We start from the raw sequence: 21,577 nt of genomic DNA on the forward strand, positions 1-21,577 counted from the left end.
AGCAAACATCGTCACTGGGGAGACAAAGGCGGTCGGGTGTGGTGCTGGCCACCGACCCCATCGTGTGCCGTGCCGGCCTTCATAGGTGCTCGCAAACAACACTTGCCCCTACAGTCTGTTAAGGCTATACGGGGGAACTTTGTCTTTTAATCGTGTGTGATCTGTACCGCACGTACGGGAAACACAAAGTGTGTGGCTGTATGTGTGACGGACGGGTGTGTCCCTGCTTACTATTGTATTTGTTTTGTGTGTTCATGAGAGTGCACTTAGCCTGGCACAAACGCCATGAAATGCCACCATCTACTTGTGTGTGCCACCCGTGTGTGTGTTGTGTGCCACCCGTGTGTGTGTGTGCCACCCGTGTGTGTCTGTGCCACCAGTGTGTGTGTCTGTCCCACCAGTGTGTGTGTCTATGCCACCAGTGTGTGTGTGTGCCACCCGTGTGTGTGTGCCACCCGAGTGTGTGTCTGTCCCACCCGTGTGTTGTGTCTGTGTCACCAGTGTGTGTGTCTGTGCCACCCGTGTGTGTGTCTGTGCCACCTGTGTGTGTGTCTGTGCCACCAGTGTGTGTGTCTGTGTGTGCCACCAGTGTGTGTGTGTGCCACCTGTGTGTGTGTCTGTGCCACCCGTGTGTGTCTGTGTGCCGCCAGTGTGTGTGTCTGTGCCACCCGTGTGTGTGTGTGTGCCACCCGTGTGTGTGCCAACCGTGTGTGTGTGCCACCAGTGTGTGTGTGTGTCTGTCCCACCCGTGTGTGTGTCTGTGCCACCCGTGTGTGTGTCTGTGCCACCCGTGTGTGTGTCTGTGCCACTCGTGTGTGTGTCTGTGCCACCCGTGTGTGTGTGTCACCAGTGTGTGTGTCTGTCCCACCCGTGTGTGTGTCTGTGTGTGCGTGTCGCTGAATAGATGCTCGCTAACAGCGCTTGCCCCAACAATCAATGAGGTCATAAGGAGATCTTTATAGTATTTGTGTCTGTAGTGTGTGTGTGTGCGAGATATGTGGGTGTACCATTGTGTATTAATTACCTGTAGTGCTCGGGTGTGAGTGTGTAGGGGCTACATGCACCTATCCTGGCACAAGTGCAGTGGTGACGTTACCGCCACTAAGTGGTGAACGGCGGTTGTTGTTGTTGTGTGTACACGTGCGGTGGTCATCCACCCCCTCGTGTGCCGTGCCGGCCTTCAATGGTGATCACTCAGAGCACTTTCCCCAACAGTCTGTTAAGGCTATACGGGGGATATTTGTCTTTGTGTATGTGATTGTATTTGTGCGAGACAGTGTCTTTGTCTTCTTGTATAGATCACTAATTTGTGTGCGGTTCTTCCTTTGTCCCGTGCCTGCACAATGTATTTGAGTGTGGGGAGCGGTGGTGCAGCGGTTAGCGCGCTGCTCTACGAACCTGGTGACCCGGGTTCGATTCCCGCTCACGGCCAACACCGTTTACGATTATCTGAACCGGTCTTGGGCCTCCCCTAGGTCGACTCAACCTCAAATTAGTACCTGGTGCGGTGTGTAAATATCGTCACTGGGGAGACAAAGGTGGCCGGGCGAGGTGCTGGCCACCCACCCCCTCGTGTGCCGTGCCGGCCTTTCATCGGTGCTCGCTAACAGCACTTGCCCCAACAGTGTTAAGGCTACACGGGGGATCTTTATCTTTGTATCTATCATAGTGTGAACGTTAGAACTGTCCACACCACGACGTCGACGTCGTGCGCTGTTCCGATTTTAATAGGTCTTCACTGACAGCACTTGCCCCGACAGCCTGCATAGCTATCGGGGTATATTTGTCTTTGGGGTGTGTGAGAGTGTCAATGTCGTTGTGTGTGGTCTTGTGTGTGATGGTGTGTGTAGGTGTGAGAGTGGGCCTGTGTCATTGTGTGTGTGTCTTTGTCTTTGTTAGTGTGTTAGTGTGTCTGTGAGAGTGTGTGTGTCTTTGTTAGTGTGTCTGTGAGTGTGTGGTTCATAGCACTTGCCCCTACAGTCTGTTCATGCTATACAGACACAAATACGAACCCAGCCATCCGGGTTCGATTCCCGCCCACGGCCAACACCGGTGACTAACAAATGATGTGTAAACATCGCCACTAGGGAGACAAAGGCGGCCGGGCCTGGTGTTGGCCACCCAGCCTCTCGTGTGTCGTTAACAGCAGTTGCCCCCAAAAGTCTTTGTGGGGGGGGGGGGGGTAGGCGTTGTGTGTGGGTGTGTTTCGCTGTGTTCTGTGTATGAGTGTAAAAAAGTGCGTGCTTTTGTAAGCGAGTGTGCGCGTGTAAGCGAGTCCGTGCGTCAGCAAGTGTGCGTGTGTGATCAAAGATTGTGTGTGGGCGAGTGTGTGTTTGAGCAAGTGTGTGTGTGAGCCGTTGTGATTGTATTTGTTGTGTTCCTTGTACGTATAAATGGGTGTGTCATTGTCTTTGTGTCTGCGTGTGATTCTGCGCCGCTTTGTGTGTGTGTGTGTTCGTGTGTGGTGCTGTCCCGAGACCTCCTCCTGTCAGCGAACCTTGGACACTTTCACGTGGCCTCAAAGTGCACCTAGCCTGGCACAGGCGCCGTGGTGACGTCACCGTCGCTGAGTGGCGAATGGCGCTTGTGTTGGTAGTGGTGGTGCTGACCACCAATCGCCTCGTGTGCCCTTCCGGCCTTCATAGGTGCGACTCGCTAACAGCACTTGCCCCCAACTCTGTTAAGGCTACACGTGGAGATCTTTGTCTTTGTTTGTGTGTGTGGGGGAGCGGTGGTGCAGCGGTTAGCGCTACGCTGCGCTACGAAACCTGGCGACCCGGGTTCGATTCCCGCTCACGGCCAACACCTAATGACGATTATCTGAACCAGTCCTGGGCCTCCCCTAGGTCGACTCAGCCTCAAATTAGTACCTGGTGCGATGTGTAAACATCGCCACTGGGGATACAAAGGCGGCCGGGCGTGGTGTTAGCCATCCAACCAACTCCCATGCGCTCTGGCGGCTTTAACACGTGCTCTCTCACAGCAGTTGATGAATGCTATACGCGGGGTGATCGTTGCACGTGTTAATAAGCATCTCTGCGTCATGTGTGCAATGATTAGCAGCGCTGTGCTACCAAGCTGGCCACCGAAGTTCCATTCCAGCTCTCGATCAACAACAACACCAGTGGCGATTATCTGAAAGTGTCCTGGGCCTCCCCTAAGTCGGCTCAGCCTCAAATGAGTAGTACCTGGTGTGGTGTGGTGCGGTGTGGTGCAGTGTGGTGTGGTGCAGTCTGGTGTGGTGCAGTGTGGTGTGGTGTGGTGCGGTGTGGTGCGGTGTCATGTGGTGTGGTGTGGTGCGGTGTGGTGCAGTGTGGTGTGATGCAGTGTGGTGTGGTGTGGTGCAGTGTGGTGTGGTGTGGTGAGGTGTGGTGTGTGGTGGTGTAGTGTGGTGTGGTGTGTAAACTCCGCCGCTGGGGAGACAAATGCGGCCTGGCGTGGTGCTGGCCATCCACACCCTCTCGCTTACATCACTTCGAGTTTGTGTGTGTATGTACCTCCTGTGTGTGTGTATGTCCTGTGTATGTATCTCCTGTGTGTGTATGTTTCCCCTGTGTGTATGTATCTCCTGAGTGTGTATGTATCTCGTGTGTGTATGTACCCCCTGTGTATGTATCGCCTGTGTGTATCCCCTGTGTGTATGTATCCCCTCTGTGTATGTATCTCATATGTGTATGTATCTCCTGTGTATGTATCTCTGGTGTGTGTATGTATCTCCTGTGTATGTATCTCCTGCGTGTGTATCCCCTGTGTGTATGTATCTCCTGTGTGTGTATCCTCTGTGTGTATGTATCCCCTGCGTGTATGTATTTCCTGTGTGTTTATGTATCACCTGTGTGTATGTATCCCCTGTATGTGTGTATGTATCCCCTGTGTATGTGTGTATGTACCCCCTGTGTGTGTATCTCCTGTGTGTGTATGTATCTCCTGTGTGTATTATCCCCTGTGTGTATGTATCTCCTGTGTGAATGTATCTCGTGTGTGTGTATCTCATGTGTGTGTATGTATCTCCTGTGTGTATGTATCCCTTGTGTGTGTGTATGTATCTCATGTGTGTGTATGTATCTCCTCTGTGTATGTATCTCCTGTGTGTATGTATCTCCTGTGTGTATGCATCTCCTGTGTGTATGTATCTCCCGTGTGTATTTATCTCCTGTGTATGTATCCCCCCTGTGCGTGTGTATCTCCTGTGTGTATGTACCCCCGGTGTGTGTATGTATCACCTGTGTGTACGTAGCTCCTGTGTGTATGTATCTCCTTTGTGTGTATGTATCCCGTGTGTATGTATCTCCTGTGTGTTTATGTATCACATGTGTGTATGTATCCCCTGTATGTGTGTATGTATCACTTGTGTCTGTTTATGTATCACCCGTGAGTGTGTATCCCCTGTGTATGTATCTCCTGTGTGTGTATCTCCTGTGTATGTATCTCCTGTGTGTATGTATCTCCTGTGTGTATGTATCTCCTGTGTGTATGTATCTCCTTGTGTATGTATGTATCACCTGTGTGTATGTATCCCATGTGTGTGTATGTATCTCCTGTGTGTGTATGTATCTCCTGTGTGTGTATGTATCACCTGTGTGTATGTATCTCCTGTATGTGTGTATGTATCCCCTGTGCGTGTTTGTATGTATCCCCTGTGTGTATGTATCCCCTGTGTGTATGTATCACGTGTGTATATATCACCTGTGTCTGTTTATGTATCACCTGTGAGTGTGTATCCCCTGTGTATGTATCTCCTGTGTGTATCTCCTGTGTATGTATCTCCTGTGTATGTATCTCCTGTGTGTATGTATTTCATGTGTGTATGTATCTCCTGTGTGTATGTATCTCTTGTGTGGATGTATGTATCTCCTGTGTGGATGTATCTCCTGTGTGTATGTATGTATCACCTGTATGTGTAGGTATCACCTGTGTGTGTATGTATCCCATGTGTGTGTATGTATCTCCTGTGTGTATGTATCACCTGTGTGTATGTATCTCCTGTATGTGTGTATGTATCCCCTGTGCGTGTTTGTATGTATCCCATGTGTGTATGTATCTCATGTGTGTATGTATCACGCGTGTATGTATCACCTGTGTGTATGTATCCCATGTGTATGTATCTTCTGTGTGTGTATGTATCACCTGTGTGTATGTATCTCCTGTATGTGTGCATGTATCCCATGCGTGTGTATGTATCCCCGGTGTGTATGTATCTCCTGTGTGTATGTATCTCCTGTGTGTATGTATCAACTGTGTTTGTGTATCCCCTGTGTGTGTATCTCCTGTGTGTATGTATCCCCTGTGTATGTATCCCCTGTGTGTATGTATCTCCTGTGTGTGCATGTATCGCCTGTGTGTATGTATCACCTGTGTGTACGTATCTCATGTGTGCATGTATCACCTGTGTGTATGTATCTCCTGTGTGTATGTATCACCTGTGTGTATGTATCACCTGTGTGTATGTATCTCCTGTGTGTATGTATCTCCTGTATGTGTGTATGTATCACCTGTTTGTATGTATGTATTACCTGTGTGTATGTATTCCCTGTATGTGTATGTATCACCTGTGTGTGTATGTATCTCCTGTGTGTGTATCTCTGTATGTGTGTATGTACCCCCTATGTGTATGTATCTCCTGTCTGTATGTATTTCCTGTGTGTATGTATCTCCTGTGTGTGTATCCCCTGTGTGTATGTATCTCCTGTGTGTGTATGTATCACCTGTGTGTATGTATCTCCTGTATGTGTGTATGTATCCCCTGTGTATGGGCATGCATCCCTTGTGTGTATGTATCTCCTGTGTGTATGTATCTCCTGTGTGTATGTATCTCCTATGTGTGTATGTATCTCCTGTGTGTATGTATGTATCTCCTGTGTGTATGTATCTCCTGTGTGTATGTATCTCCTGTGTGTATGTATCGCCTGTGTGTGTATGTATCCCATGTATGTGTATGTATCTCCTGTGTGTGTATGTATCACTTGTGTGTATGTATCTCCTGTATGTGTGTATGTATCCCTTGTGTGTGTATGTATGTATCCCCTGTGTATGTATCTCATGTGTGTATGTATCACTTGGGTGTGTATGTATCACCTGTGTGTATGTATCTCCTGTGTGTATGTATCACCTGTGTGTATGTATTTCCTGTATGTGTGTATGTATCCCATGTGTGTGTATATGTATCCCCTGTGTGTGTATGTGTCTCCTGTGTATATATCTCCTGTGTGTATGTATCACCTGTGTTTGTGTATCCCCTGTGTGAGTATCCCCTGTGTGTATGTATCTCCTGTGTGTGTATGTATCACCTGTGTGTATGTATCACCTGTGTGTGTGTATGTATCTCCTGTATGTGTATGTATCACCTGTGTGTATGTATCACCTGTGTGTATGTATCCCCTGCGGGTGTATGTATCTCCTGTGTGCATTATCTCCTGTATGTGTGTATGTATCACCTGTGTGTGTATGTATCACCTGTGTATGTATCCCCTGTATGTGTATGTATCACCTGTGTGTATGTATCTCCTGTGCGTGTATCTCCTGTATGTGTGTATGCACTCCCTGTGTGTATGTATCTCCTTGTGTATGCATTTCCTGTGTGTATGTATCTCCTGTGTTTATGTATCTCCTGTGTATATATCTCCTGTTTGTGTATTTATCACCTGCGTGTATGTATCTCCTGTATGTGTGTATGTATCCCCTGTGTATGCATCCTCTGTGTGTGTTTGTATCTCCTGTGTGTATGTATCTCCTGTGTGTGTATGTATCACCTGTGCGTATGTATCTCCTATATGTGTGTATGTATCCTCTGTGTGTATGTATCTCCTGTGTGTATGTATCACCTGTGTGCGTATGCATCACCTGTGTGTGCATGTATCTCCTGTGTTTGTATGAATCTCCCGTGTGTATGTATTACCTGTATGTGTGTATGTATCTCCTGTGTCTGTGTATGTATCCCCTGTGTGTATGCATCCCCTGTGTGTGTATCTCCTGTGTGTATATATCACCTGTATGTGTGCATGTATCACCTGTGTGTGTATGTATCTCCTGCGTGTGTATGTATCACCTGTGTGTGTATGTATCTCCTGTGTGTATGTATCCTCTGTGTGTATGTATCACCTGTTTGTGTGTATCTCCTATATGTGTGTATTTATCACCTTTGTGTGTATCTCCTGTGTGTATGTATCACCTGTGTGTGTATCTCCTGTGTGTGTATGCATCCCCTGTGTGTGTGTATGTATCACCTGTTTGTGTATGTATCACCTGTGTGTGTGTATCCCCTTTGTGTGTATTTATCACCTGTGTGTATGTATCACTTGTGTGTGTATGTATCACCTATATGTATGTGCGTATGTATCACCTGTGTGTATGTATCACCTGTGTGTATGTATCACCTGTGTTTGTGTATCTCCTGTATGTGTGTATGTATCACCTGTGTGTATGCATCACCTGTGTTTGTGTATCCCCTGTATGTGTGTATGTATCACCTGTGTGTATGTATCACCTGTGTGTATGTATGTATCTCCTGTGTGTATGTATCACCTGTGTGTATCTCTTGTGTGTATGTATCACCTGTATGTGTGTATGTATCACCTGTATGTGTGTATGTATCACCTGTGTGTATGTATCACCTGTGCGTCTGTGTGTATCTCCTGTGTGTATGTATCACCTGTGTGTGTATCCCCTGTGTGTATGTATGTATCTCCTGTATGTGTATATGTATCACCGGTATGTGTGTATGTATCACCTGTGTGTATGTATCCCCTGTGTGTATGTATGTATCTCCTGTTTGTGTGTATGTATCACATGTGTGTATGTATCACCTGTGTGTATGTGTATCTCCTGTATGTGTGTATCACCAGTGTGTGTGTATGTATCACCTGTGTGTATGTATGTATCGCATGTGTGTATGTATCACCTGTGTGTGTATCCCCTGTATGTGTGTATGTATCACCTGTGTGTATGTATCACCTGTGTGTATGTATGTATCACCTGTGTGTATCACCTGTGTGTATCACCTGTATGTGTGTATGTATTAGCTGTGTGTATGTGTGTACGTATCACCTGTATGTGTGTGTATCACTTGTATGTGTGTGTATCACCTGTGTGTATGTATCCCCTGTATGTGTGTATGTATCTCCTGTGTGTATGGGTGTATGTATCACCTGTGTGTATGTGTGTATGTATCTCCTGTGTGTGTATCACCTGTGTGTGTATGTATCACCTGTGTGTATGTATCTCCTGTGTGTATGGGTGTATGTATCACCTGTATGTGTATGTATCTCCTGTGTGTATGTATCATCTGTATGTGTGTATGTATCTCCTGTGTGTATGTATCTCCTGTGTGTATGTATCTCCTGTGTGTATGTATCACCTGTGTGTGTGGTTGTACATTGTGCTCGTGTGTGCTATGCTCATGACCTGAGGGTAGCCGGTTAAATTCTCGCTGGAGGGATCGAATCAGAGACCATCATCACCACCTCCGCTCAGGGGTCGATAAAACCCGTACCACTCGGCTACATGCGGAATGACCGTGGTGGTGATGCTGTGGATGTCCTGGTCCCTGCCGTGGGATTGTAGAGTTTCCATCGTGTTGTTATGTTCGGCCGCACAAGAACAAAAACAACACTGGGATACCTCCTGCCAAAATGTTTTGGTGGGTGGGAGCGGTGGCGCAGTGGTTAGCACACCGCGCGATGAACCATTGGTCCAGGCAATCTGATGTCCGCTCAAGGCTAATGTCAGTGGCGAGTGATATCTAAAGCGGCCCTGGGCCTTATCCGCTTTTGTTCAACGACGACTGCTGGACGAAGGCCTCCACACACCGCGTCGATCCACGGGAGCTGTTTGACCATACTTCACCACTCTGGTGCATGGAGATTCGAACTCGTCGTCATCAAGTTTGGTTAGCGCAGAGTGCGCTAACCACTGCGCCACGACTCCCACCACCCCCATGGCATTTTTAAGTTGGTCGCCCACGACCACGGTTGCCTACGTACGGTGCTAAAGAAGTTCAACGTGCACGCTCGCTCTCTCTCTCTCTCCCTCTCTCTCGGTGCGGCACTCTCCAATCGGCGTTAGCGCAGGGGGTGGCGAATTATTCGGTTCACTGGCTCGGCTCGGATGTGCCAGTGGGGAAAGTAAAAGGGTGCTGGGGTATCAGACGCCGTGCTTTGTGTGCACGCGTCCATGCGTGAGACTCCCCCGAAAGCCGGGCAGGTGTGAGCCTGGCCAGCACTGCTACGGCACACTGCCCGGGGAATGCCGCGTGCTCTAGGCTTGGCCAGCAATGGATTCTTGAATCCATCCGTGCGGAAAGTTAAATGTTATCCCGGCCCACCCGGCGCTTCCCCCGTCATAAATCCAGCGCCACTGTTGGGGGTTGTCGCTGGACAGTACCCAGCAAGGTCGGCGAAATGACCCTCCTTGCAAACTCCATGGCCAAGACGCGTCCAACTGTGGCAATGCCCCCCCACCACAACGATTTCTGAAACTCCTTTTGGGGTTCCTTTTACCCCGGGGGTAGGGTGTGGGAGTAATTGAGCACGTGCCGCCGTCTCACGCACGCGGCACGTCTGTAAACGTGCACTGCGGCGGTCACGTGCCTTGCGCACGTGCGTGAGTGGTGTGTAAGTGTAATAATTATAATCGGTTTTACCCTTTCTGGCAATGAAAGAGGAGGTGGTAAAGGTGTTCAGACGACAAATAGAAACCCTTTTGCAAGGAATCAAAGTTCTCAATAACCACACCCGGTACTTTTGGTGAACACGCAAACGAGCATGCTCCGTTAATATTTGATGCATTGTCTTTGAAACTGATTGGCCCGCACGAGAGACAGCAGCCTTCTTTGCGGGCCCAGTCTCACCAGTGTCAGAGCAGAGAACCCCAAAACGCGAGCAGTACAAAGACAATGCACGTACCAGAGCATGTAATGCTAGGGGGTGAGCAGCTACAAAATATTGCCAGAAAGGCTAAAATCTATACTTGTTTTTTTCCATACATTGATACTGGCAAAAAGTACTAATTTCGTATGTATGTATGCTAAACTTTTTTTCGCATAGTACGTAGCCAACCGTAGCTAATCGGAGGCGCGGGAGGGGATGCGAAGGAGAAACGAACAGGCAAAATGAAAACAGTTCCAGAGAAACGACACGGAGATGCGTGGCGCAGTGGTTAGCCGTGCGCGCGGCCACGGCTACCATCAGTGGCGAATGTTATCTGAACCGCCATTAATGCCAACCCGGGCTGACAAGTGTGGTGAAGTATGTCCACCTCCCCTACCGCCACACCCCCCGCTCCCCCCCCCCTGCCCCCCATAACCAACTTGTCGTGGGGAAGGGCGGCTTCATCCAGCAGTGGAATTGCATGAGCGGTGTGAATTATTACTACTACACCGGCATATGCGGGGACCAACATGCATTGTAAATTGTTTCGTGTTATGAATTTGTATGCATTGTATACGTATGTATAATGGTGTATGTTTGTACAATATGTATTCTCAAATGTGTATGTATGTCGCCTTAAGTATACATGACGATGCATGTATTACGTGTCTAACATAACGTTCTGTGTGTGTTATGTATGCGGTGGGGGAGCGGTGGCGCAGTGGTTAGCGCACTGCGCTATGAAAACCGGGCGAGCCGAGTTCGATTCCCACTGACGGCCAAACACCAGTGACGATTACCTGAACCGGCACTGGGCCATATCCTAGGTCGTCTCAGCCTCAAATGAGTACATGGCGCCGTGTGTAAACATCGCCACTGGGGAGACAAAGACGCCCGGGCGTAGTGCTGGCCACCCACCCCCTCGAACGTGCCGTGCCGGCCTTCAGCACTTGCCCCAACAGTCTGCTCAGGTTCTTTGTCCGCGTAACCAGAAGCGGAGTTCGCCCCGCTCTCTGCCGGCTTCGGGGTCACACTCCGCGGAGGCCTCATCTCAACAGTCGCGTGCCCACTGACAAAGCAATTATCAGTCTATAATTTTAATGGTAGGTTTATTTGAACAGTGAGAGACAGAATAACAACAAAAAATCCAGAAAAACGCATGTCAAAAATGTAATGAGTTGATTTGCATTTTAATGAGGGATATAAGTATTTGACCCCTCTGCAAAACATGACTTAGTACTTGGTGGCAAAACCCTTGTTGGCAATCACAGAGGTCAGACGTTTCTTGTAGTTGGCCACCAGGTTTGCACACATCTCAGGAGGAATTTTGTCCCACTCCTCTTTGCAGATCTTCTCCAAGTCATTAAGGTTTCGAGGCTGACGTGTGGCAACTCGAATCTTCAGCTCCCTCCACAGATGTTCTATGGGATTAAGGTCTGGAGACTGGCTAGGCCACTCCAGGACCTTAATGTGCTTCTTCTTGAGCCACTCCTTTGTTGCCTTGGCCGTGTGTTTTGGGTCATTGTCATGCTGGAATACCCATCCACCACCCATTTTCAATGCCCTGGCTGAGGGAAGGAGGTTCTCACCCAAGATTTGACGGTACATGGCACCGTCCATCGTCCCTTTGATGCGGTGAAGTTGTCCTGTCCCCTTGGCAGAAAAACACCCCCAAAGCATAATGTTTCCACCTCCATGTTTGACGGTGGGGATGGTGTTCTTGGGGTCATAGGCAGCATTCTTCCTCCTCCAAACACGGCGAGTTGAGTTGATGCCAAAGAGCTGCATTTTGGTCTCATCTGACCACAACACTTTCACCCAGTTGTCCTCTGAATCATTGAGATGTTCTTTGGCAAACTTCAGACGGGCATGTATATGTGCTTTCTTGAGCAGGGGGACCTTGCGGGCGCTGCAGGATTTCAGTTCTTCACGGCGTAGTGTGTTACCAATTGTTTTCTTGGTGACTATGGTCCCAGCTGCCTTGAGATCATTGTAGTTCTTGGCTGATTCCTCACCGTTCTCATGATCATTGCAACTCTACGAGGTGAGATCTTGCATGGAGCTCCAGGCCGAGGGAGATTGACAGTTCTTTTGTGTTTCTTCCATTTGCCAAATAATTGCACCAACTGTTGTCACCTTCTCACTAAGCTGCTTTACAATGGTCTTGTAGCCCATTCCAGCCTTGTGTAGGTCTACAATCTTGTCCCTGACATCCTTGGAGAGCTCTTTGGTCTTGGCCATGGTGGAGAGTTTGGAATATGATTGATTGATTGCTTCTGTGGATAGGTGTCTTTTATACAGGTAACAAGCTGAGATTAGGAGCACTCCCTTTAAGAGTGTGCTCCTAATCTCAGCTCGTTACCTGTATAAAAGACACTTGGGAGCCAGAAATCTTTCTGATTGAGAGGGGGTCAAATACTTATTTCCTTCATTAAAATGCAAATCAATTTATAAAATTTTTGACATGCGTTTTTCTGGATTTTGTTGTTGTTATTCTGTCTCTCACTGTTCAAATAAACCTACCATTAAAATTATAGACTGATCATTTCTTTGTCAGTGGGCAAACGTACAAAATCAGCAGGGGATCAAAGACTTTTTTCCCTCACTGTAAGAGGTCACAACATTTGTTTTCTTAAATGTGATACGTTGAACTTTTCCACCTTCTAAGCATAGACTCGACTCAACGTAATCTCTGAAGCGTTTCTCGAACAGCAATGGGGTTTGCATAACTCGGCTCTCTCACGCTTCTAGAACACCACTAGAAGTCCCATTAGTTACTTGACTCTCTAGAAAACCACTAGAAGTCCCATCAGTCACTCGGCTCTATAGCCCTTTTATAACACGCATTGAAGTGCCATCAGTTAATTGGATCTATAGCCCTTCTAGAACACCACTAGAAGTGCCATCAGTTACTTGACTCTCTAGAAAACCACTAGAAGTTCCATCAGTCACTCGGCTCTTTTGCCCTTCTAGACCACCACTAGAAATCCCATCAGTTACTCTGCTCTATAGCCCTTCTAGAACACCACTAGAAGTTCCATCAGTTACTCTGCTCTATAGCCCTTCTAGAACACCACTAGAAGTTCCATCAGTTACTCTGCTCTATAGCCCTTCTAGAACAACACTAGAATTCCCATCAGTTACTCTGCTCTATAGCCCTTCTCGATCACCACTAGAAGTCCCATCAGTTACTCTGCTCTATAGCCCTTCTAGAACATCACTAGAAGTCCCATCAGTTACTCTGCTCTATAGCCCTTCTAGAACAACACTAGAATTCCCATCAGTTACTCTGCTCTATAGCCCTTCTCTATCACCACTTGAAGTCCCATCTGTTACTCTGCTCTATAGCCCTTCTAGATCACCACCAGAAGTCCCATCAGTTACTCTGCTCTATAGCCCTTCTAGAACATCACTAGAAGTCCCATCAGTTACTCTGCTCTATAGCCCTTCTAGAACACCACTAGAAGTCCCATCAGTTACTCTGCTCTATAGCCCTTCTCGATCACCACTAGAAGTCCCATCAGTTACTCTGCTCTATAGCCCTTCTCGATCACCACTAGAAGTCCTATCAGTTACTCTGCTATGTAGCCCTTCTAGAACATCACTATCATTTAATTCAGCCGCGACGTTCTTAGCTGTGCGCGTGTTCAGGACACAAAAGTTGAAGCGTCGTGAGACCACGATCCAACAGTTGGAAATTCCACGTGCCTATGACGAGGACCACTTTAAAAACGGGCTCTCTCTCTCCCACGCATTAACTCATGGATTAAATAAATGTACACGATTCCCGCGCCCTTATTCGGCGAGGGGGCGGGTGGAGGGGCGTGGGGGAGGAGGGGGCGGGGGGGTTCGTGAATCATGAATCAATACATTTAGGTGTTGTTGTCAACTTCATGAATATTTCATGACGCGCGTGCATACATATATTCATAAATATGCGTGTGTTGTTTGTGTATACCCATTGTGGCAATCTTTTTGTCGTTTCCATATACGCATGTGTGTGTGTCTTTTGTTTTGTCTTATCGGGAGCGATGGCGCAGTGGTTAGCGCGTGCTGCACTGCAATCCCGGCCGCCCGAGTTTGATTCCCACTCACGCCCATCAACAGCAGTGACGATTATTTTATTTGAACCGGTCCTGGGCCTCCAAATAGCTTGACTCAGCCTTAAATGAGCACCTAGTGCCAGTTGATCTGCCAGTCCAACAGTGTGATAAACGCTATACGGGGGACGTGTGTATGTATATGCATAGAAAGCATATATGCAGACGCATACGTGTGCGTGTGTATAATTGCTTATTTTGGTATTTTCTCAAGATCAGCCTCTGTGGAGGAGGCTCGTCAAGGACGCTGCTGCTGCTGCTGGGGAGTTGAAGGCAGTCGCCCTCCAGCAACAGCGGAGGGCAGAGGAGCGACGGTCACAACAACGAGCGGTGCGCCGGGCGGCTAAAACGCAGCGGGTTGGCGCAGCGGGGAGCACAGCTGGTGCTGCATCTGCCAAGTCATCTCAGTCAGTCAACCCATGGCACCTGGATCTGTCCCGTGACCTCCTGTCAGGTGGCCGTGGTGACGTCACCGTTACTTTCGTGGGGAATTCGAATCCTGCTCATGACCAACACCATTATCTGACCCAGTCCTGGGGCTTCCCCTAGGTCGACTAAGCCTCTCCATGATGTATAAACATCGCCACTAGGGAGACAAAGGCGGCCGGTCGTGGTGCTATCCGATACGATACCATACCAGTAGTCTGTTGAGGCTATACGGGAGAGTACTGTTTACCAATTAGTCATTCACACCCAATTGTCAATCCAATTGTCAATCCAATTGGTCCAGATTATACTCGCCTGGAATCGAAGTCAGGCGACCGGATTCACCACTGCGCGACCGCTCCAACTCTACTGATGTTATCACAATACCTTGTTATTATGCCAGGCTAGGGCACAAGCCAGCACCAATGAAGTTAGCCCTCATATACTGCGCGTACGTAATAAATAACACTGTTCGGAACGCATCCCCATACATGCAATGTTACGATAACCCCTTTTAGCGCTGATTCGATGAGCGCTCACTTTTCCAGGCACGCAACTTGAGCTCGAAGCGAGGTCGGCTGGTCAGTGCAGGTTGGTGAAATAACTCCTGTGCCATTTCTCCAACTAGCTAGGGGTGATCGCTAACAGCACTTTCCCCCCTGACACATTCACACAAAGATCCCCCGTATAGCCTTAACATACCGTTGGGGCAAGTGCTGTTAGCGAGCAACTATGAAGGCCGGCACGGTACACGAGGGGGTGGGTGGCCAGCACCACGCCCGACCGCCTTTGCCCTCCCCAGTGGCGATGTTTACTCACCGCACCAGGTACTCATTTGAGGCTGAGTCGATCTAGGGGAGTCCCAGGACCGGTTCAGATAGTCGTCACTGGTGTTGGCCGTGAGCGGGAATCGAACCCGGGTCGCCAGGTTCATAGCGCAGCGCGCTAACCGCTACACTATCGGTCCCCACATACTAATGCACACTAATACACACACACTAATACACACACACACACTAACACACACACAATGATAGTGACACACTAAAACACACACACACACACTAATACACACAAACACAATGACAGCGACACACACTAATACACACACACACACTAATACATACACACACTAATACACTAATACACAAAGATCCCCCGTACAGACTGTTGGGGCAAGTGCTGTTAGCGAGCAGCTATGAAGGCCGGCACTGTGGCACACGAGCGGGTGGGTGGCCAGCACCTCGCCACGGCCCCCTTTGTCTCCCTGGTGGCGATGTTTACTCACCGCACCAGGTACTCATGTGATGTTGAGTCGACCTAGGGGAGGCCCACGACCGGTTCAGATAACCCCACACACACACACTGACACGCACACTCACACCCTACCCATGAACCCCCCAGGCTGTAAAAACCATGAAAGACTCCCCCCCCCCTCCCTGAAGAATAGAAGCGGCTGGGGCCCCTCCCCCTGGGCTGCCTTGAAGAATCTGGGAGAGAAACTCTGAGATTCCAGCTCAGCCCTGAGCCTCCACAACCACAACCACCACAACAACCACCACCACAACAACAACCACCACCACCGCACTACAAACACCACGGACATCACAAAAACCACCACCACTATCACACCAACCATAACCACCACTGCCATGCTACAAACAGCACAACAACAACAACCACCACCACACTACAGACACCACTACCACACTACAGACACCGCCACCCCACTACAGACACCACTACACTACAGACACCACCACCACACTACAGACACCACCACCACACCACAGACACCGCCACCCCACTACAGACACCACTACACTACAGACACCACCACCATACTACAGACACCACCACACTACAGACACCACCACCACACTACAGACACCGCCACCCCACTACAGACACCACTACACTACAGACACCACCACCACACTACAGACACCACCACCACACTACAGACACCACCACACTACAGACACCACCACCACACTACAGACACCGCCACCCCACTACAGACACCACTACACTACAGACACCACCACCACACTACAGACACCACCACACTACAGACACCACCACCACCACACTACAGACACCGCCACCCCACGAATGACACCACTACACTACAGACACCACCACACTACAGACACCACCACAACACTACAGACACCACCACACTACAGACACCGCCACCACAGTACAGACACCACCACACTACAGACACCACCACACTACAGACACCACCACACTGCAGACATCACCACCACACTACAGACACCATCACACTACAAACACCACCACCACACTACAGACATCGCCACCACACTACAGACACCACCACCACCACACTACAGATACCACTACACTACAGACACCACCACCATACTACAGACACCACCACACTACAGACACCACCACCACACTACAGACACCACCACACTACAGTCACCACCACCACACTACAGACACCACCACACTACAGACACCACCACACTACAGACACCACCACACTACAGACACCACCACCACACTACAGACACCACCACACCACAGACACCACCACACTACAGACACCACCACCACACTACAGACACCACCACCACACCACAGACACCACCACACTACAGACACCACCACCACACTACAGACACCACCACACTACAGTCACCACCACCACATTACAGACACCACCACACTACAGACACCACCACACTACAGACACCACCACCACACTACAGACACCACCACCACACTACAGACACCACCTCCACACCATAGACACCACCACACTACAGACACCACCACCACACTACAGACACCACCACACTACAGACGAAACGTAATTTTGTTCCAGATCATGATCATCACCTTCAGCAGCATCGTCGTAACAATCAGTCCTCGACAATCATCACCATCATCACTTTTGCATAAACAATCATCGTAATCATCACCCCGTTTATCATTTTATCAGTCTCTTCACTGCAATCATCATCAGCAGCATCAGTTCCTTCACGATAATCATCACCATCATCACTTTTGCGTTTACATTCATTTTCGTAATCATCATTAGCACTAACATCATCAGTCCCTTCACTGCAATGATCATCATTATCATCATCACCCATTGCAAGTGGAGACAATCAGAATCTTTTAACATCCTGGAAAAATCCGATGACCTACAAAGCTCTTTTTTTTCCCCAGAGACGTCCAGCCTGCGAGCGAGTGAGAACCACTTGTAATGTGTGTGAGTTGGTTCCATGGCCATACTTCACCACGCTGGTCATCTCATGTTGCGTGAATGTGGGGAGCAGGGTTAGGCGCGTGGGAGGAGAGTGGGCGTGGAGTTGATGGAGAGGGGTTGGTGGGTGGGATCACCGCACTTGACGTCATGATCAACAATAACAATCGTGATTGAATGCGCGTGTGCGCGTGCGCCCCACGGGGTCTCGAGCCAGCCTGCGGCGAAGAACAATTGGACAGGTGCGACCCGTAATACAGGTAAGGTGGTGGCGAAGCAACGTTGTGCCCCCCCTCCTTCTCTCTCTCTCTCTGTGCGAGTGTCTCTCGCTCCCGCGCTCAAGGCTCATAGTGGCCGCGGGCTGAGACGTCGCGACAAAGCGACACAAAGTTCTCGGCCTTCGGGGGCTCAAGCACCTTTGGACCGTGAAGTCTCGTGGCGCGGCGCGGCTCTCTTTGGCTCTGAACGTCATCAGTCACCGTGGGTACGAGCGTCATCGGAAGAAATCTGGATTCATCCACCGCTGGATGAAAGCCAGGCAACCAGCCTGTGGACCATCTCTCACGGACTCGCGAATTCCACTGCTATCGCCTCGATGCTGCGCGTCGTCCGATATGTTCGCGCTCTATCAATATAAAGATCTTGACTCGATGTCGTGGTTGTGTCCGTCCTACTGGACTCACGAACTTCAACCCCCAATAACGTGGGTCAGGCGAGTTACTCCCCCACCCCCGTTGCCTGACCCAACACGGTTCTGAGACACAAATGTAGGAATAATGAGCGTTAGCAAATGGAACCAATTGTCCGTTTTGTGAGGTTATCCTCGCCGGCTCGTAACTGCAAGCGAAATAAAAAGAAATGTCAACGGACCCTCTGCACGGGTGATGTAGATCGTGCTCGATGGTTACTCTTGTAAACCAAATTGTTTACAATCAATGAGTTTCGTTTGTGAGTTTGTTCGTTGGTTTGGTAGTTTGTAAGTTGGTTCGTTTGTTAGTTGTTTAGTTTGTTTCTAAGTTTGTAAGTTTCTTAGTAAGTTAGTTAGTGATTTTGTTTGCGAGTTTGTTAGTAAGTTAGTTTGTGAGTTTGTTTGTTAGTTGGTTAGTTACTTGGTTAGTTACTTTGTGAGTTGGTTGAGCCAGCTGGCCACGATTGGACAACACTAAGCCCCACTTTTCCGCCAGGCAACTGGAGAGCATCACAGACGAGCTGAGTGTTACTGACCTTGCATTAAAACTCACAATACCATACTTAAGAATCACAGTTCAGAGACGAGCATCATTATATATACTATTAAAAATAAGATTTGTTTTAAAGTTCAAATCTCACGAATGGTCCTCAAGCTATCCGGGAGGACACTCTCGTCCCAGCGGTGAACCGGGCTGCCATTGGATGATTTGATTTAAAACAACGTGAGCCACAGAGGAAAATGTTTGCAGTTAAAAAAAAATCAGTTCGGTGACTTGAACGCCATCGATCTGGGCGATGTGGTTTACGATCTTGCTCTGTTGACACCAGTCGGTGATTCCGATCTCCACGGCTGGTGATCACGCCGACAGACATCGGCCTCTGGAAAGCTGATTGCTAAAGCTGCTGTCAATTTTCTGCTGCTGCTGCTTTTTGGCTATAACCTTCGCCACCTTGATTATCTCGGTCCGCCTTAAATTAGTAACCGCCTCTGTCAACGCGGGTTTATAATGACCGTGCCGCAGACACTCTGAGCCAGCGCTGCTGAGGACCTGGGTTCGAGCCCTAGGTCTGGGTGTCTGTGTCTCACAGGGGGCTTCAATAATGGCCGTGTCAGAGACACGGAGCCAGCGCAGCTGATATCCTGGGTTCGAGCCCTAGGTCTGAGTGTCTGTGTCTCACATGGGCTTCATATTGGCCGTGTCAGACACTCTGAGCCAGCGCAGCTGAGGACCTGGGTGTAAACCCGGCTTGTAGGCGCCCGTGACTAACCCAGGTCGCCGCGTGTCGTGAGTTCGACGTTTCGACCCCGTCACCAACGACTGCACGCAACGAAAACCACCGTCGTGCAACTCGAGGCGGCTTCTCGCTGAGTTCAGCCGAGCGCGGCTCTGAGCGCTGAGATTTAGAAACGAGTCAGAGGAGGAGAGACGCGCGGGGAACCGCTCCTCGGAGAGCGTGGAGGGGAGAGGCGGGGGGCAGAGGGGGGGGCGGAGGGGGGGGCGGAGGGGGGGGCGGAGGGGGGGCGGAGGGGGGGCGCCCCCTCTCGTGCTGGGTGAGAGAGGCGACTGCAGGAGGAGGAGGAGGAGGAGAAGCGACTTCTATTGCTGAATAGAGGAGACGGGATGAGCGTGAATGGACGGGAGCGGTGCCGGTGGCACTGCGTGGGGCAGGGGGCTGGGCTCCTCACCCCGGCAGCGAGAGCGGCAGCGCCTGGCGGGAGAGCGCTGGGGGCATGCGGAGGGTGCTGGGAACTGAGTGGAGGAGGGATATGGTGGGCAACTTGGAGGTAGTGATGGGTGGGACTCGTGTGTAGGGTGCAGGAGGATAGGGTGGGTAACTTGGAGGTAGGGATGGGTGGGACTCGTGTGTAGGGCGGAGGAGGATAGGGTAGGCAACTTGGAGGTAGTGATGGGTGGGACTCGTGTGTAGGGTGGAGGAGGGATATGGTGGGCAACTTGGAGGTAGTGATGGGTGGGACTCGTGTGTAGGGTGGAGGAGGATAGGGTAGGAAACTTGGAGGTAGTGATGGGTGTTTGGCCGACTCTAGTGATATCTCCACAGCTGTTCTTGTTTTTGTCTTCACAATGTGAATAGGAGATTAAATGGACCAATTGAGACCCTGGATCACATCATGAACAAAAGAGGGGAATGAGATGAGAGTGGAGAGGTAGGAGAGTGCGTGGAGGGGAGTCGAGTGAGATGAGAGGGGAGTGAGATGAGAGGGGAGTGAGATGAGAGGGGAGTGAGATGAGAGGGGAGTCGAGTGAGATGAGAGGGGAGTCGAGTGAGATGAGAGGGGAGTCGAGTGAGATGAGAGGGGAGTCGAGTAAGATGAGCCTGGTGCTGACTCATCATCTCCGCTGAGACGTGTCTCGGACTCCGAGCCGCTGTTCATGCGGAAAGAGATAAACAACAACAACAACCGCCGTTCACCACCAAGTGGCGGTCACTTCACCCAGGAGCTTGTGCTACTGTGCAAAAGTTGTCAGCGTTTTAGCCGCCCGTGGTTCCGCTCGTTGTTGTGAGCGTCGCTCCTCCGCCCTCCGCTGTTGTTGGAGGGCAACTGCCTCCAACTGCTCAGCAGTAGAGGCCGATCTTGACACCGCTGGTAGCGGTCATCGGCGAGTCCACTCAGCTCCACATTCTCCTTAAACCAAATGTCGTCTCTCTCTCTTCTCCAGCCCGTGCCGCGCACCCGTTTAGCCCCCCTCTATCCGATCAAAAACGAAAGCTGCGTGCGAGCTACATGACCCGGCCAACGCAGCCTCGCAAGCCTGACACGCGCACAGAGACAAGAGGCCGTCCATAAATGACGTCACGCACCTAGGGGGGTGGGGGGTCAGACATTTGTGACGATGTGTGACGATGGGGGGTGGGGGGTGGGTGAGAAATGTGACGTCACATCAAAATGCGCAACTTTAAATAAATATAGACAACACGTTCTACTTAATTAAATATAATTTTTAATAAATGTTTTCTCCTACAACATCAGAGTGCAGCGCCACATTAAATACGCACTACAATGACAACAGTTTAAGTCGATTTGAAGCATGTTTTATTTTTCTTTAGGGTGGGAGTGGGGGGGGGCAGAGCTTTGTGACGTCATCGCGTGACGTCATTATGGACGGCCCCCAAGGGTCGCCCTATACCCTTTTACATAGCGTTGGCGAGTGCTGTTGGCGAGCACCTGTGAAGGCCGGCACGGCGCGCAGTGTCCAGCACCACTCCCAGCCGCTGCTATCTCCCCAGTGCTG

The sequence above is a fragment of the Petromyzon marinus genome, chromosome 49, assembly GCF_048934315.1.
Source record: "Petromyzon marinus isolate PM22_M1 ecotype Great Lakes invasive population chromosome 49, UKy_Petmar_22M1.pri1.0, whole genome shotgun sequence".
NCBI lineage: Eukaryota > Metazoa > Chordata > Hyperoartia > Petromyzontiformes > Petromyzontidae > Petromyzon > Petromyzon marinus.